The 11998-nt window shown below is 38.9% G+C and overlaps 1 pseudogene; it reads right to left on the reverse strand.

The window, feature by feature from the left end:
- Positions 1–8921: 8921 nt before the first annotated feature.
- On the reverse strand, positions 8922–11176 carry LOC114044014 (annotated as a pseudogene).
- Between the last annotated feature and the right edge of the window lie 822 nt (positions 11177–11998).

Raw genomic sequence — 11998 nt, forward strand, 5'->3', positions numbered from 1 at the left:
CCCTGATAACATTCACTCATTTTTTTTCAGACCCCAGGATGAAAGAGACTTTGGCTCATCCAGTTTAATTTACTCATTTTACACCAGAGGAAACTGAGGCCCAGGGAGGTGAAGTGACTTGTCTAAACCCACATAGTTAACCCATGGGAGAGCTGGGATTCACACCCAGGATGGCCACTAAGTGCCTACTTGGTATATCACACTTGCTCCCTGTTGGCACACATGAGGATTGGCTTGACTGAATTCCTTTTATGGAAATAAATGTCTAATTCTTGTTAACATGGCTATTTAGTAGGTCACACAGGATCTCCACCTCACCTACTTTTACTCTAGCAATCAGTCTGAAAAAAGAACTTCAGCAAGTCCCCTCACCCAGCCCAGAATTGCATAAAAGACACAATGAGAAACTGTAGACACTGGAAGAGTCATCCTACCAGAGAAGCCAGCATGAGTTGGGTGAATAGAGCAGAAGCCCCTTGTATCCCCTTAACTGGGGAAGCCCTGTGGAGTAAAGAGGCTACCTATTACCTAGAACAAGAGAAGAGGGTTAGAGTGGTGGCACAAAGACCAACCAGTGACCAGATCAGAAGAAGTTGGTGGGAGGAGGGAGAGAGGGACAGAAGGCCACCCAGAGCTTGGATCAGGGGAAGAATAGTGTGTATGTTGGGGAGGGGGGAGGGACAGAAGAGTGCCCAGGCCTCTGAACAGGAATAGCCAATTACAGAGCTCTAACTGGGACTGAAGTCTGCCAGTGCTCTGAGCAGAGAAGCACCAAGTAGAAGGCAGCAGAAGGAACAAAGGAAATCAGGGTTAGAACCAAACAACCTCATCCAAGATTGTGGGAGAAGGAAGAGCCTCGTCCTGAGCTTCAGTCCAATTCAGGAAAGTAAGACTGGAAAAATGAGGAAACACTGATGATAAAAAAAATTATGATACCAGGTCTGCTCAACATAACAACAATAACAACAAAAAAGAATACCTCCATAGCATCTACATGCAAAACCTTAACAGAAATCCCCAATTAGGAATACTTCGCAACTTCCTGGAAGAATTGAAATGAGATCTCTGGAGGAACAGCCTAGTCCAGATAGTTTAAAACCTTACTCAAGCAATAGACTCCTTGAAAATTAGATTGGATTAGACAGAGGCCATTGGCTCTGAGCTGGCAAGAAATACAAGAACAGTTGAAAGACTGAAAAAAATAAGAAAATGTAAGTTAATTCATTTCAAAAGCATCTGACCTGGAAAATAGGTCAAAGAGAGATAATATTAGGATCATCTGACTACCTGAAAACCTTGATGAGAGGTATGCCTAGATAACATGACTAGAATTTACAAATGAAAACTTCTCAGACCTATTAGAACCACAGAGCAAAGTGAAACTAGAAAGAATCTTCTAGTCATCTCATGAAAGTAACCCTAAAGTGAAACTCTTAGGAATGCCATTGCCAAGATGCAGAGCTTTCTGGTCAAAGAAAAAATCCTGCCAACAGCCAGAAAGAAAGAGTTCAAATACCAAGGAGCCACAGTTAGTATCACGTGGGATGGGACAGCCATCACTTGAAAGGAGAAGGGAGGCTGAGCATAAGATATTCCAAAGGGAGCAACAGCTAAGGAGAACTTACTTGGCAAAGCTGAGCAATCAGTCAGCAAGCATTCATTAAGTGTCTACTGTATGCCAGGCACTTCACTAAGTACTGGAGATACAGAGAAAGGCAAAAACTATCCCTTCCCTCCGGGAGCTCACAATCTAATGGGAAAGATAATATGCAAATAACGAGGTGCATGTAAAATGTACTTTCAGAGTCGATGAAAAGCAATCTGGGGAGGAGATGGGGGAGAGGGAAAAGGTCCCTTGAAGAAGATGGCATTTGAACTGAGTCTTCATTGAATTCAGGGAATCAAAGAGACAGAGGTGAAGGGGAAGAGTATTCAAGGCATGGAGCATTGTTGGTATGAAGGCACAGTGGTGGGAGATAATGCCAGGTGAGTGGAACAGCATGCAGACCAGTGTAACTGGATCATGGAATGCATAGAAAGAAGTTAGTCTAAAAATACTGGAAAAGTAGGAAGAGACCAGTTTGTGAAGGGACTTAAATGCCAAAAAAAATTTTCTATTTGATCCTGGAGGTAATAGGGAGCCACTGGAACTCATTGAGCAGGAGAGGTACCTGGTCAGATCTACATTTTAGAAAAATCACCTAGGCAGCTGACTGGAAGACAGATTGGAGTGGGAAGAGAATAGAGGTTGGGAGACCAATCGGTTATTGAAATAGTCCAGGTGAAAGGAAATGAGGGCCTGACCTTTGAAATGCAATCATAGAAAGGCAGCAATTAAAAGGCCAAAGATGATGCAGTGTTAGTGTTGGAATGGGGGAAAAGGAACAAGTGTCTTCTCAAAACAAGTTAAATATAAAAAATCATATTAATTAGAAAAGTAGGGAAGGAAATATCTTTCATAACTGTGGATCAGGGAAGAATTCATGATGAAACTTGGTCACTAATGGTAGGGAGGATCACAGATAGTAAAATGAATAATATTGATTATATAAAATTAAGACATTTTTGCACAAATAAAACCAATGTAGTTAAAATTGGTAGGGAAAGAGTTAATGGGAAAAATCTTGGTAGGAAGTTTCTCTGATAAAGGTCTAATATCAAAGATATAATTTATATAGAATTGATTAAAATTTATAAAAATAAGAGCCATTCCTCAGAAGATAAATGGTCAGTGTGTGGCCAGAGATTTCTCAGAGGCAGAATTCAAGCTATTAACAACCATATTAAAAATTCTCCAAGTCATTAATAATGAACAAAAAATGAATTTAAAACAACTCTGAGGTTCCTCTTCACACCTCTCTGATTTGCAAGAATGAAAAAAAGAGGAAAAAATATAATCATTCCAGGAGACACTAAAAACAGGCACATTGATGCACTGTTGTTGGAGTTGTGAATTGGTCCTAGAAAAGCAACTGGAAATTCTGGAAAGCAATTTGGAACTATGCCCTCCCCCCAGATCACTAGACTGTGTATACTCTTTGTTTGACCCAGTGATGCCACTACTTCCACCCCAAAGAGATCAAAGAAGAAAAAAAAATTAACTCATTGTTTCACCCCCACCCCAAAACCAAAACAAACTCTCCTCTCTTCCTAACTTCCCTATTATCATCAAGGGTACTGCCATCCTCCCAGTCACCCAAGCTTGCAACCTAGGTATCATTCTTTACTCCTCATTCTCTCTCATCCCCTATATCCAATCGCTTGTTGAGTCCTGTTTCTACCTCTGTACCATCTCTTGTATATGTCTCTTCTTCTCTGACCCTGCTACCACCATGCGGTAGGGCAGGGATGGAAAACCTGTGGCCTCCAGTCCACATGTGGCCCTCTAGGTTCTCAAGTGTGGCCTTTGACTGAATCCAATTTGTTCTGTGAAGTTTGGATTCAGTCAAAGGGCTGCACTTGAGGACCTACAGGCCACATGTGGCCTAGAGGCCACAGGTTCCCCACCTCTGGTAGGCCCTTATCACCTCATGTATCTCCCTACTCTAATCTGTCAAATTGATTTTCCTGAAACATATCATGCCACCACTCTGGACTGGAAACTCCAGTGGCTCCCAGCACCTCGAGGATCAAATAGAAAATCCTCCATTTGGCTTTTAAGCCCTTCATAACCTGGCCCCTTCCTTCCTTTACAGTCTTCTTATTTATTCTTCCCTACCATATTTTCTGTGATCCAGTGACACTGGCCTCCATACTGTTCCTCAGATGAGATGGTCCATTTCCCAATTTTGAAGGTTTTCACTGGCTGCCCCTCGTGTCTGGAAAGCTGTCCCCTCCTTAGCGCCATCTCCTGCTTCTTTCAAGTCTCAGCTTGCAGGAAGCTAGTCCTAAATCTTAGTGCCTGCCTCTGAGACTGCCCCCACTCATCTTGCATGCAAGTTGTTTGCACACAGTTGTTCTCATGATGTCTCCCACATTAGACTACGAGGTCCTTGAGAAGAGGGGATTTTTTGGCCCTTCTTTGTATCCTCAGTGCTTAGCCCAGTGCCTGGCACATACTAGATGTTTAATAAATGCTAGATGAGTGCCTGACAAAAGGACCCATAGATACGAAAGTATAAGTATCCATCACTATCCATCACTTGGGCAATCACTGAACAAATTATGGTATATGAATGTGATGGGATGTTACTGGGGTATAAAAATGATGAAAAGGATGGTTTCAGAGAAAAAAATGGAACACTTGTATGAACTGATACAGAATGAAGTGAATGCCACCAGAAGAATAATTTCTACAATGACAACATTGTAAGACAAATGACTTTGAAAGACTTACCCTTAGTCCAGTGAGCAAGCCTCATTCCAGAAAAGTGATGAAGAAGCATGTTATCCATCATCAGCCAGAGGGGTGATGGACCTAAGATGCAGAATGAGATCTATGTTTTGGGGCATGGTCAATATGGGGATTTGTTTTGCTTGACTATGTTTCTTATTTTTTCCCAAGGATTGTGTTTTTCCTTTTTTTTGGGGGGGGTTGAAGGATGTGAGGTGGGAGCAAGCAATAGCATTGCCTGTAAAAAAAAGAAAAGGAGAAATAAGAGAGTCATTAAAGCATCATACAAAATGTGCAGAAGCAAGATCAGAGGGAAATGTCACAAGTAGGACAGCTTGGAAAGTTCCACATTGAATATATTCCAGACTTTTAAAAAACAAACTACACCAAAGATTTGTGGTTTCATGTATAATTCCCTTTCTTTGCTACTTTGTACTTGCAAAGGTGTGTGCTCTCTGTCTATCTCTCTCTGGCTCTGCCTCTCTTTCACTGTTTGGTGTTCTTGAAATTCAGAATAAAAAATAAAATTTTAAAAGAAGGAAATGTATCATGGATGCTTCAAGTTTTTCTTTTTTAATGTAAGCCAATTTCCTAACAAATCCTCCCTTATGGGAGAGAGGAAGGGGCAGGTTCGTATGATACAGCCGCCATGTCCAATTGAATATCCATCTTTATACACTTGTCCTCTCCCACTCCCGAGAGAGGCAGTCTGGGATTTCCATCATCTTCTGAAGCAAAGATATGTCATTTCACTTAAGCTGACATCCAGCTTTCTCTCTTGGATTTTGCATTTAAGTTTAATCACGTTTGCAGATAGGGTTCTCGGGGCTCAACTATCTTTGCTGATATGAGCACAGTTCTCCGAATTCCTCACCTGTCGTTGAGATTTTATATATGCCAAATTTGTTGAGCTCTTTCCCACTCAGCACTCACTCACTTTCTAGTTTTTGGCTGCCAGAAAGTCAAGATACATTAGTGAGTGTATATTAAATTCTTACCATGACCCAGGCACTGTGCTGAAGATTCTAATGCAAGCAAAAACAGACGTGGTCCCTGCCTGCAATAAGTAAAAAGGAAGCTGAAAAACACGGTGGTGGAGGGAAAGGTAGCCATATAGGGGCATGGTGGTGATGTCCAGAGAGTGACGTCCACGGCTGGTCTGGGCCCTTATTCAAAATGGAGGTTGTGGAGACAACTCGCCAATGGGTGAAGGGGGCCACAGGAGTGGAGAGAGAAGGCAATGGAAGCATGGTGGCAAAGTCTATGAAGAAAAACGCTGCTGAATTTGACTTCCCTAGGGCATTGCCCAGTAGTGGGATCACCACATGAAACGCCATGAATACTTTAGTGACATGCTCTATTAATCCCAATTATTTTCCAGAGCTGGAACAGTGTATCAGGGGTGGGGAACCTGCATCCTCAAGGCCACATGTGGCCCTCTAGGTTCTCAAGTGTGGCCCTTTGACTGAATCCAAACTTCACAGAATAAATCCCTTTAATAAAAGGATTTGTTCTGTACAACTTGGACTCAGTCAAAAAGCCACACCCGAGGACCTAGAGAGCCACATGTGGCCTCGAGGCTGCAGATTCCCCACGCCTGGTAGGTTTTTCCACAGTGTATTAATGTGTAGATGTTCTCGACTCTCTGCTGCTTACTTTTTGCTATTCCTGCCAAATTTCAAGGGTGTGGGCTAAAAGCTCTTAAAATGGTGATCGGCACACAGTAGGCCCTTGACAAATGTTTGTTGACTTTGTCTTACACATTGCTATGTGGTGCTCGAATTTTTTGTTTTAGGGTTTTATTAATCCATTCACAAGCATTTCTTTTCTTTTTTTTTCCCTGCCTGGACAGGAGGGGGAAACCTTGTAACAAATATGCAAAGTCAAGGAAAACAAATTCCTGCATTGGCCACGTGCAAGATATATGTCTCATTTTGTGTCCTAAGCCCGTCACCTCTCTGTCAGGAGATGAGTATGAGGGAAGCCTGCTTTATCATACCTGCCATCTGGCATCAAGATTGGTCATTGTATTGATCAAAGTTCTGACACGTTTCCAAGCAGTTTTTCTTTCACAGTGTTGGTTTCTTTGTTCTGATTCTTCTCACCTTACTCTGCATTAGTTCATGCAAGTCAATCCAAGTTTTTCAGAAGCTCTCTCTTGTTATTTTTTATGGCACAGTAAGATTCCACATGTGCCATTCCTGGTTCATCCATTCCCCAATTGATGGGTCCTTCCAGTTCTTTGCTATAACAAAAAAGCTGCTGTAAATTGTTTTGTACAGATGGGGCATTTCCCTCCTTCTTTGTTCTCTTTGGGGTATAGGCCTTGTAGCACTATCTCAGAGTCTAACGGGTTTGTTTAGTGACTTGATTACATCATGTTCAGTTAAGGATGTGTATAATCAGCTTGTTTCTCTGCATTTGTTTTGAGATTTTTTTTTGGCCCTAATATGGTTTTTCTAAAGGTGCTATGTACAGCTCAGAAATAGGTTTCTTTTTTTTTTTAATGAGACCTTTATCAGGGAAACTTGATGCAAAGATTTTTTTGCCCAGTTAACTGTTTCTCTTCTGATTTTAATTGTGTTGGTTTTGTTTGGGTAAAAATTTAAAAATTTAAAAATTTTGTATGATCACAATTGGGTATGTTCAGGGATCCTCTCTATTCCTTATTTGGTTATGAACTCTTCCTGAATCCACAGATCCAAAAGGTAATTTCTTTCCTGCTCATCTAATCTGTTGATAATGTAACTTTTCATGTCTAAGTCATATATCTTGGTAGACAGAGTGAGATGCTGGTCTCTACCTAATTTCTGCCAGATAGCTTTCCAGTTGTCCAAGTAGTTTTTGTCAAATAATGGGTGCTTACCCCAGTAGCAGTTTGGCTTTAACTCTAGGCTATTAGGTTGTTGTTTTTTTTTTTTTGTGCTTCTTTATGTAGAACACCTAAGTGGGCTCTCTTTTTAAGCCAGTACCAAATCATTTTGATGATTACTGCTTAGTAGCATAGTGTGAAATCTTAGGAGTATAGAATGAAATTCTGGGTCTCCTTCCTGCCCACTTTTTTCATTATTTCCTTTGAGATTTTTGACTTTGTGTTCTTCCAGATAAATTTCATCATACTTTTTCAAGCTCTATTGTAGACCTTAGATAGTTTGGTTGGTACATCACTGAGTAAGTAAATTAGGAAGGTTTGTTATTTTTTATTGTATTGGCTTGACCCCCATATGAGGAGTTAATATTTCTCCACTTATTTAGATCTGACTTTATTTGTGTAAAGAATATTTTATATTTGGGTTCATATAGTTCCTGTGTGTGAATTGGTAGGTAAACTCTCAAATATTTTATATCATCTGTAGTTATTTTAAATGAAATTTCTTTTTCTCTCCCTTCCTGCTGGATTTTCTTGGCAATATACAGGAATACTAACAACTTACACGAATATTTTTTTTTATATCTTGCAATTTAGCTGAAGTTATTCATTGTTTCAATTAATTTTTAGTTGACTCTCTAGGGTGCTCTGAGTAAACCAGCACATCATCTGCAAAAAGCAACACTTTTGTTTCCTTTTCGCTTATGTATATTGCCTCAATTTTTTTCTCGTCTTATTAATATAGTGAGTATATCTAGCACATAACAAAATATGGAAAGCCATTTCTTTTGGTGCTTTCTAGTGTTTGTGTCAGCAGAAATGAGTATCATATTTTGCCAAAAGTCTTTTCTGTATCTATTGCTATAATCACATGATTTTTGTTCTTGTTATTAATGTGGCTGATTATGTTTCTCATTTTCCTAATATTAAAACAACTCTGTATTCCTGGTTTAACTTTAACCTGATTACAGAGTATGATCTTTTTCATAAGTTACTGTAGCCTCTTTGTTAAAGTTTTTCTGAAGGTGCTATGTGCAGTTGAGAAATAGGTGTTTGTTTTTTTTTTTAATGAGATCTTTATTAAAAAGAACTTTGCTGCAAAGGGTTTTCCCTAGTTAACTGTTTCTCTCTTAATTTTAATTATATTGGTTTAATTTGAATAAAAACATTTAAATTTTATATTATCATAATTGTGCATCTTATCTTCCAGTATCATCTCTATTCCTCACTGGATCATGAACCTTTTAGGGCTTTAACATTTTTGCATTAATTTCCATTAGGCACGTTGGTCTCTATAGTTTTCTTTCCTCATTCTGACTCTCCCTGGTTTAGGAATGAAAATCATATTTGTATAATGGCAGGAATTTGGGAAGATACTTTTTGTTCCTATTTTTGCAAATAGGTTATGAAATGTCAGAATTAATTGGTCTTTAAATGTTTGATAGGCTTTGCCTGTAAATCCATCTAGTCTCAGTGTTTTATTGTTTTTGAACTCATGTACAGTCTATTCAATTTGGTTCGTTTTACCAAGTCGGGTTACTTAAATTCTCTATTTCTTGGGGTAATCTGGTCATTTTATATTTTTGGAAATTTTTATTCACTCCATTAAAGTTTTTGGTTTAATTGGCATGTAATGGGAGAAAATGGTTTCTTTCTTTTTCTTTTTCTTTTTTTTTTTAAGCAGGCATCGTTCAATTTATTTGTTTATAAAAAAAACATCTATGTGGTTGCTGCAGCAGCTGCTTGGGTCCTCTGGACAGACATGTGAGTGTGAGTCTTCACAAGATGGTCGGTGAATTCCTGATAGGGAGACTTAGTGAACACAGTCTCCTTCCACAGGTCTGGGGTTAGTTAGCTGTATGTTTTGGAGACGGCATCAAAGGTAGCTTTAGCAAAGTTGCTCAGAGTGGCAGTACAGCCTCTTGCAGATGTGAAGCAGTCATCAATTCAAGCCATCATCAGGAGCTTCTTAGGCACAAGAGCTGAGACGATGCCAGTCCCTCTAGTGGCAGGGATCAGGTGCACCAGAACCGATCCACATCTCCCAGTGACCTTGCAGGGCACTGTGTGAGGCTTGCCAATCTTGTTCCCCTAGTAACCACGTCTCACAGGAACGATGGACAACTTAACCAGAATGATAGCACCGCTAATAGCTGTGGCCACTTCCTTGGAGCACTTGACACCCAGGCCAACATGGCCATTGTAGTCACTGATAGCCACAAAAGCCTTGAACTTGGTACATTGTCCAGCTCTAGTTTGTTTCTGAACAGGCATGATCTTCAGAACCTCATCTTTCAATGAAAATTCCCAGGAAGAAATCTATGATCTCAGACTCCTTGATAGGAAGGGAGAAAAGATAGATTTCTTCCAAAGACTTGATCTTCATGTCCTTGACTATCCGGCCCAGCTTAGTGAAAGGAACCTACTCCTTGTCTTTGGCCTTTCCTCTCCAGGCCCTGTGGCCGTGGCCTCGACCTCGGCCCCGACTGCCAAAGCCACTGCAGAAGCCACCTCGGCCTCCGACTCTGGGGCCCCTGGGGCCTCCCACTCCTCCCGCAGCACCGGTGTTCACTAGAAGTAGAAGTCTTTTTCTTTTTTTTTTTTTAAATTAATAACATTTTATTTTTTCCCCAGTTGCATGTCAAGAAAATTTTTAGCATTCATTTTTACAAGATTTTGAGTTCCAAATTTTCTCCCTCCTTCTCTTCCTTCCCCTCTTCTGAAAACGGTAGGTGGTTTGTTATAGTTTATACATGTGCTATCATGTAAAAAATATTGTCATATTAGTCACAGTTGTGAACAAAGAAGCAGATTTTAAAAAACCACGAGAAATAATAAAGTAAGTGGAAAAAAATATGCTTTGATCTTCATTCAGAGTCCATCAGTTCTTTATCTGGATGTGGATAGTATGTTCTTTTGTGAGTCCTTTGTACTTGTCTTGCAACATTGTGCTGCTGAGAAGAGTTGAACCATTCATAGTTGATCATCATACAATGTTGCTGATACTGTGTACAATGTTTTCCTAGTTCTGCTCATTTCACTTTGAATCAGTTCATATAAGTCTTTCCAGGTTTTTCTTATATCTGCCTGTTCATCATTTCTTATTGCACAAAAGCATTCCATTACATTCATATACCACAGCTTGTTCAGCCATTCCCCAATTGATGGGCATCCCCTCAATTTCCAATATTTTGCCACCATGAAAAGGGCTGCTATAAATATTTTTGCACATGTAGGTCCTTTTCTCTTTTTTATGATATCTTTGGTATACAAGAAAATAATTTCTAATGATTTCTTTTTTGTTGTGACTTCTTTCTAATTTTTGATACTGATAATTTGGTTCTCTTTTAAAACATCAAATAAGTGAATATTTTATTATCCTTCCCCCCAATCCCAAGTTTTTAATTTTATGGTTTTTATTCATTCAATATTTGTTTTAACTTAATTTCTTTAATGTTCAAAAATTTTATTTTGGTGTTTAATTGGGGTTTTAAAATGTGGTAGTTTTCTAAGTTTTTATACCATTTCATTATTTCTGTTCTTTTTTGTTCATTAAAGAGTTTAGAGATACAAATTTCCTCCTAAGGATTGCTTTGGCTGCTTCCTATAAATTTTAGCATCTGACCTCAATGTTGTAATTTTGAGGAAATTATCTATTTTTTCTTTGACCCACCAATTCTTTAGGATTAAGTTAGTCTCAAGTTAATTTTTAATCCTTCCTTCATTGGAGCTTAACTGATTTTTTTTTAATCACACTGTGTTCAGTAAGGATGAGGATAATATTTCTGTTCTTCTGCATCATTTATTGAGGTTTTTATGTCCTAATCCTTGGTCAATTTTTGGAAAGGTGCCTTGTATAGCTAGGAAATACATGTACTCCTTTCTTATTTTAAAATGATTTTTATGGATATCTTTGTTTTTTACATTGCTTAGATTTTCCCCTGTATCCCTTGCCTGTCCTCCCACAGAGCCATCCTTTAGAAAAAATTTGTAGAGAAAAAAAGGAAAAGGGGAAAAAACTGGTAAGAATGATTAACACCTTGGAAAAAACCTGACAATATATGCAATGTTCCTCACCCATACGCTTCCTTCCTCTGCAGAGAAGTAGGAGAAGGTACCTTCGATTTCTTTTTTGGGGGCCAAGCTCGTTTGTAATTTTGCAATATTTATTTTCAATTGTTTCCTTGTTTCTTCCATTTGCATTGAAATAGATTGGCCTTCCTGGCTTCACTTTGCAAAATTTCATATGTCTTTTTGCGGTTCTCTGTATTCATTAGATTCCTTGTTTCTTATAGCACAGTAATGTTTTCTTACATTGATGTACCATGATTTATTTAGTTGTTCCCCAATCGTTGAACATCTCTTTTGTTGCCAATTCTTTGCTATCACAAAATATCCTGCTCTAAATATTTTGGTACAGCCTTTCTTTTTGTCAATGACCTTCTTAGGATATAAATCTGACAGTGGTATGTCTCAGTCAGTGGGCATAGAATTTTTCACTACTTTTTTTTGGGCATAATTCCAAATTACCTTCTACAATGGTTGTCCTAATTCACAGCTCTACCAGTACTACAATAAAATGTGCCCGTCTTTCCATGATGGCTCCAACAACGATTTTCCTCATCTTTTGCCAACTGGTGAGAGTGAAGAGTGAATTAATCGTGGAATATGATCTAATCTTAATTTCTGCCAAACAGTAGTTCCTCTCAAATAGGGAGTTCTTTTCTAATTCTTTCATATTTTCAGTTTTATTGAATAATGGCTTATTAAGTTCCAGTACTCTTGATTCCTTCTTC

This window comes from Vombatus ursinus, unplaced genomic scaffold (genome assembly GCF_900497805.2).
Source record: "Vombatus ursinus unplaced genomic scaffold, bare-nosed wombat genome assembly UNPS02014771.1, whole genome shotgun sequence".
Taxonomy (NCBI): domain Eukaryota; kingdom Metazoa; phylum Chordata; class Mammalia; order Diprotodontia; family Vombatidae; genus Vombatus; species Vombatus ursinus.